The sequence below is a fragment of the Amborella trichopoda genome, chromosome 1 (assembly GCF_054954075.1).
Source record: "Amborella trichopoda isolate Santa Cruz 75 chromosome 1, AtrichopodaSantaCruz75HAP2 v2.0, whole genome shotgun sequence".
Classification (NCBI taxonomy): Eukaryota; Viridiplantae; Streptophyta; class Magnoliopsida; order Amborellales; family Amborellaceae; genus Amborella; species Amborella trichopoda.
Window position 1 is genome coordinate 18726363 of NC_142336.1, and position 6174 is coordinate 18732536.

General features: G+C 33.6%; 2 long non-coding RNA genes across 2 annotated transcripts; one reads left to right on the plus strand and one right to left on the minus strand.

The window, feature by feature from the left end:
* Positions 1-358: 358 nt before the first annotated feature.
* LOC148783730 (uncharacterized) lies at positions 359-1500 on the plus strand. Its single transcript, XR_016045472.1, has 3 exons — positions 359-512; positions 791-826; positions 1035-1500. It is a non-coding gene; the product is annotated as an uncharacterized LOC148783730 (long non-coding RNA).
* A 510-nt stretch (positions 1501-2010) lies between these two features.
* Positions 2011-4961, minus strand: LOC148783731 (uncharacterized). The gene is made up of 2 exons (XR_016045469.1): positions 4575-4961; positions 2011-2499 (listed from the first exon to the last, which is right to left on the minus strand). It is a non-coding gene; the product is annotated as an uncharacterized LOC148783731 (long non-coding RNA).
* Between the last annotated feature and the right edge of the window lie 1213 nt (positions 4962-6174).

The window sequence follows — 6174 nt, forward strand, 5'->3', positions numbered from 1 at the left end:
TCCGGTTCGCCGGTGAGGTATAAGTGGACCTATCTGGGACGCCGGTAGGGATTAAGTGGACTCATCCGGTACGCCGGTGAGGTATAAGTGGACCTGCATGGATTAAGTGGACCTATCTGGAACGCCGATAGGGATTAAGTGGACCCATCAGGACGCTGATGGGGTATATAGGTGACCTACTTGGGACGCCAGTAGGGTATTTTGTGAAATCCTTTGAATTATGTACTACCGTTAAAAGTGTTATAAGCATTTCAATTACTCGGATTATACTTAATTATGTATTTATTGAAAGTGAAACTGTTGATGCATTTCTGTTAATAGATCTCATTTTGGAAAATATTGATATCTTTCAATCATGATTATTTTTAGGATTATGATGATCACTTACTGAGTAGCCAAACTCATCAAACTATGGTAAACATTTTTCAGGATAACTGCGGATTCATTTTGAGTGCTAGTCAAGATCAACCTTGGAAGATACTGTTGTTGTGCTAGCTTTCTTTATTTACTATGTAAGACCTCGCCACTGTAAATTTGTCCTATCAATAGATGTATATATGTTTTGCCTATCACATTTCAAGAATAACAGTATTGTAAATTCTTGGGGTGTATCAATTATGCATCTATGTATGAAATATTTTATATACTCATGTATGCTTGCATGTTGTATATATGGAGGGATGCGCATGTTGTATGTATGTTGCTTGTGACCAGATATGGGTTGCTCTTTCAGGATGTCATTGGTAGGAAAATCAGCTTATATATAATATTAGAATTTGTTGTTACGCAGGGCTAATAGTGGATCTTCATGACTGCATGATATCAGGTAATTTTCCCAAATTTGATTCTCTCTCTCTCTCTCTCTCTCTCTCTAAATTCCTAATAATGGGTCTCTTCCCTTAAGCCAACAAAGATGCTCCTCAGTCTCTCTCCATGTGTCTCATGTTTTTATTACTGTGCATTTTGGTAAAAGGTCAAGACTATTCCCCTCTATTTCAGTGTGTAATAGATCAAGACTATTTTTTTTGTTACAGGTTCAAAAGATGCTCCACAGAAGATCTAGTAAATTTTACAGAAAATTCAAGAGCCATAGTTGTGGTGAAAGTGGTGAATGCAGGTCCATAGTTGTGCTGAATGTAGTGATTGCGTTGTATGAAAATGGGGCAGTCAAGAGTCATTTATTGGTAAAATGAAGTTTTGTAATGGACTTGTAGTGAATGTGGTGATTGTGTTGTATGGAAATGAGTACAACAAAGAATCAATTTTTGTCTGGTAATCCATTCATTGATGCTCAAGTCAGTGGTAGTATTAGGGGAAAAAAAGACAATTATGTAAGCAGTACTTATACAATAATGATGTTCATTCTTGTGATGTCCTTTTTGGTTTGACTTATAAGTGACAAACGTAGTCATCTGAGTATGTGGATTTTATTCATGTGCATTCTATAGTTATGTAATACTGATGTGCGAGACATATTGAGGCTTACTCCATATTTTGTTGTAAAATATCTTTTTTGTGCTCATAGATAGGTAGTATACCTGACTGAACTGTGCAATCAAAGGCACTTTTGAAATCTGAACTTGGAAGTATATCTCAAAGACAGCTTGAGTTTTTCTTGCAATATAAGTCTTCTCTTAAAGTCATCCTTCATCTTGTGTCTTTCAAGCATAAACATTAAGTTACATTGTGTCCCGTCTTCTTGTTCACTACCCAGCAGATCCATTGAGGCAGATAATACAGTCAATGCCTGTTAACATGGCTGATTCAGTTTAATGCATGAACACTATATGAATACAGTCAATGCCTGTAACATGGGTGATTCAGTTTTATGTTATCCTTTCGTATTCTTTTCTTCCAGTTTTATGCATGTTAACATGGCTGATTCATCACAATAGTCCTTTTGTATTCCTTTCTTATATTATCCTTTTCTTGCATTCACCTTCTTGGTGTTTAACACTGATAGTATTTCTTATTCCAGGCAAAACTTTTAAAAATTAAGATCTTGATAGCTGAAAAAAAGACTCTTCAGGTGCCATTGCTAAAACTGGTTACATACTCAAATCTGATGAGAGTGAACTGGTTACATACTATCTAGTCATATCAAACACTTTTCAACAAAAGTAATACAAACATAAACGCATTCGATACACACAATAAAACTAAAAATTGATGTATACGCCCTAAAGTATCAATAATTTGTTGTTGAATGACTATCAGTTCAGGCTTGACCATAATATGCTCTTGCGATTATTGTGACTAATTGTTCTGGTGTATATCACGACGTCCAAGTTTATATTATAATTCATCCCTTCCCATATATTCATTGTGCCATTGGAAAAAAGTACAATTTGTACACCGATAGTATATTCTTCCAAGGTTAGATCGGGAGCTTGATGTACTTAAGTTGCATTGTAAGTTGCACCGTGGATAGGTTCACCATTGATATCCTCCGACACTTGTGGAACCTGATGACACGTTGTGTAGTTCAATGGTCTAGACCTGCATCCCAATTTCATAAAAAAGAAACAAAAGAAATGAATTTATCTTGGAAATCTAATGTTTTTTTCATAAGCTTTTTATATTCTCATATAGAAACAAGCATTTATATACTAAATATCTTCCTTTAAGGAACAAGTCAAAAAAATATGTATAGCATAATCAAATACTAAAGTAACCGATAGGAAAAAAAAAAACTCACACAAAGAACTTTTCTTTCAAATATTAACCACAAAATCGCATGAAACATCGGGACCAAACTAGTCGATCATTGCAGGTTAAACAAATAAGCCTATTCAAATCAGATATGCTTGGAAGCAAACAATAACAATTTATACATGATGTGCATAATACAATAACAATTTAGAATAATTAATTAGTTGTCCTTCATGTTATATTAGTAATTGATTAGTTGTCCTTCAAATTTCAAGTCTGACGTGGCCCATTCAAAAAGTAATCGACTTGGTAAAAACTAGCATGAGTTGGATCGACTAGGCATGTTAAGCAGAACAAAATGGAGAGTTGTAGTTTGATTTCATTGAGTTTTCCTTCAGGAAAGGACCCTAGAGTGAAGTAGTTGAATTGTTTTTTCTTGGGCCTTTATTTGTTTTGATCAGATTGGTGACATATGGTTTGGTTGAAGTACAGTTCTTGATTGATTTACAACATCCACTTCATGATTGGGCTTTTCTTCCATCTGATTATTGCTACTCGAAATTTTTCACAACCATTGCTTCATTTTTTGAATCCATTGACCTGGGTGAAACAACCATTATTTCCCTTGTTTATATTCAAAATTTGAAACCTTTGAATACAAGAACAACTTGGGTCCTTATCAGAGTTTTGTGCAAATTTGGGTCCTAAAAACCATATAACACATTTCACTTATTGCAAGCAAATTTCTTTTAGAGTGAAAATTCAAGTACTGAAAGGTTGCACAACATTATGAACCAAATCAGCATAAAGACTTGCTTTTAATTTTTACTAGCACAAGTAAGAAAGCTTTTTAGAACAATCAGGTAGCAATTATCCAGAACATATGAATTGTAGAATGATTGGGATTCTCCCTGTAGAAGGACCTGGTAGGAAAAAGTATTCAAGTCCATCTTATTATTGTTTCAGTAACCATAACTTTGTAGCCACAATTATTCCAGAAATCAAAATAAGATCCTTTAAAAGATTTATAAGTTCAAGTACACAGAACAACAAATAGTACAACTCAACTCTTTAATTATTCCCTCTAGATTGGGGCTCGTAGAGGAAAAATACTCAAGTCCATCTGATTATGGTTTCATTAACCATACCTGAGTAGCAATAATAATTCCTCAATTCAAAAATAGATACTTCAACAGATTTACAAGTTTAATGTAAGCAGAATAAAGAAATAGTGTGTCTCTCTTTCAAAAGTGAAGCAAACAAGCTTACATGGAAGAATCAAGAAACTCAACAAACAAGCTTTCCCATTAGAGAAACGGCTTTCAAAAACTCAATACTAAACTTGAGTCATACATTACCAAATGGGGACTCTGATATTTCAGCCATAGTAACTATATTTTGCACTAAGAACTCTGACATAACCAACGCCACTGACATGGAGATTAACTTCAATGTATCTAAATGTATCCATGAAAAACAAAAAATACCACAACCTGCAGTATTAAAAACGCAGTAAACTCAGATGGAAACTTTGACAGAGATCAATTATCTCAGAAATTCCCCAACATTTTACAATGGTCAAGACTCGTACCATCAAAAACCTCCAAAGTAAGCACCATTCATCTAAGGACAAAACCATGCTCATACCATCAAAAAACCCCAAACTAAGCATCATTCTTCTAAGAACAAAATCAAGCTCACAAAATTTTACAGACTCCAAATTAAGCATCATTCATCCAAAAAACCCAAAAAATACAGATCTAATACAATTTTAGAGACCAAGAATGCCATCAAATTAATCAGAAAATAAATCTGAAGAATACCTCAAGTCCAATAACCCATAAAAATAAACCCATCACAGGGTTTTCAAATAAAAAAAAACCCAAAAATATAGTTCTAATAAAATTTTAAACTATTCGTACCTCTGTGACAGGGAGCGGGAGAGGGCTTTCCCTTCTGTTGTCGTCTGAGAGGCGCAGAGAGAGGGAGAGGCTCAACTAGGTCAAGGAACAGTGAGAGGGAATGGCATGCAGAGAGAGAACAACGAGAGGAGGGAATGGCGTATTTCTTCTGGTTTAGAGAGAGAGAAGAGGGAATGGCGTATGAGTGTGGGAGAGAGGGCGCGAGGGTTGAGGTAGTAGGTAGGCATACCACGCGAGCGAGAGAGGGTTATAGGGCTATTCAAGCACGAGGGAGAGAGGGTTGCAGAGCTACAGAAGGCGCAATTTGCCCTTTTGAATGAGGAGCGTTGGTTTTCCAGCGACCCATCGAAACCGATGGCGCACAGATCACCCATACGCGATACGGCGTATCCCATCTTCTATATATATATATATATATATATATATATATATATATATATATATATATATATATAGAGAGGAAAACTCTTCTCAATGTCTATAGGTAAAAATTAACAGTGATTTCGTCTATCCTCATCACCATCCAAACTTCATCGTACGGTCACAGTTGTTTGGTATTATTTCAATTTTTATTTCTTCTACAAATCCAAATTATTTGAAATTTATAGCATGTGTATATCTTAGTGAGGCATACCTAAAAAAAATATGAAAAAAATAATTGGCATAATATAAAATGACAAAAATACCTCTGAAAATTTACAGGAGTATTTTGATCAATTTATATTTTATGAATTACTTTTTGCATATTTTTATTAGGTGCGCCTCACTAAGATGTACACACGCTCCAAACTTCAAATCATTCCGATTAGTAAAAAAATAAAAAATGAAACACTATCGGACAACTGTGACCATGCAATGAAGTTTGGATGGTGATGAGGGTAAGCAAAATCACTGTTCATTTTCGCCTATAGTCGTTTTGTAGTATCCTCCATATATATATATATATATATATATATATATATATATATATATATATATATATATATATATATATATATATATATATATATATATAATATGGGGAATGATTTCATGCAATGGTTGTATAGTAGTATAATGCGACCATCTTCAAAAACCATGTTAAAAACATTTGTTTGACACAAATTTTTAAATGTACACTCTTTTCATTATGAAGAACAATCACAAAAAAGAAAATTTTGAAAAATTGCTCTTGAAAGTTTTCATTCTAACCCAATTAATATAAGTCATCCATTTTATTGAGATGGTTAGATATAGGCCTCAGAAGGATTTTTTTAATCTCAAAATTTTTATATAGCGTTATCATCACTAAATTAATAATGCTAAAAAAGAAAAAAGTGATTTTGAATTTGTTAAGACCTAGATCTTGAACTTCACTAAATGGAAGGTCAAGATTCATTATTGAATGGGTACTAATTTTGACCATATCTAGAGTGCAAATTGAATTTTTTTTCGTATGATTGATTATGGGGATGAAAAAAATGTGTGTGCAAAATTTGGGATCATACAAATGCCAAAAATATGATTTTCAAGAGGTGTGGTTGCATTATACTACTATACAACATTGCATTGGATCATTTATATATATATATATATATATATATATATATATATATATATA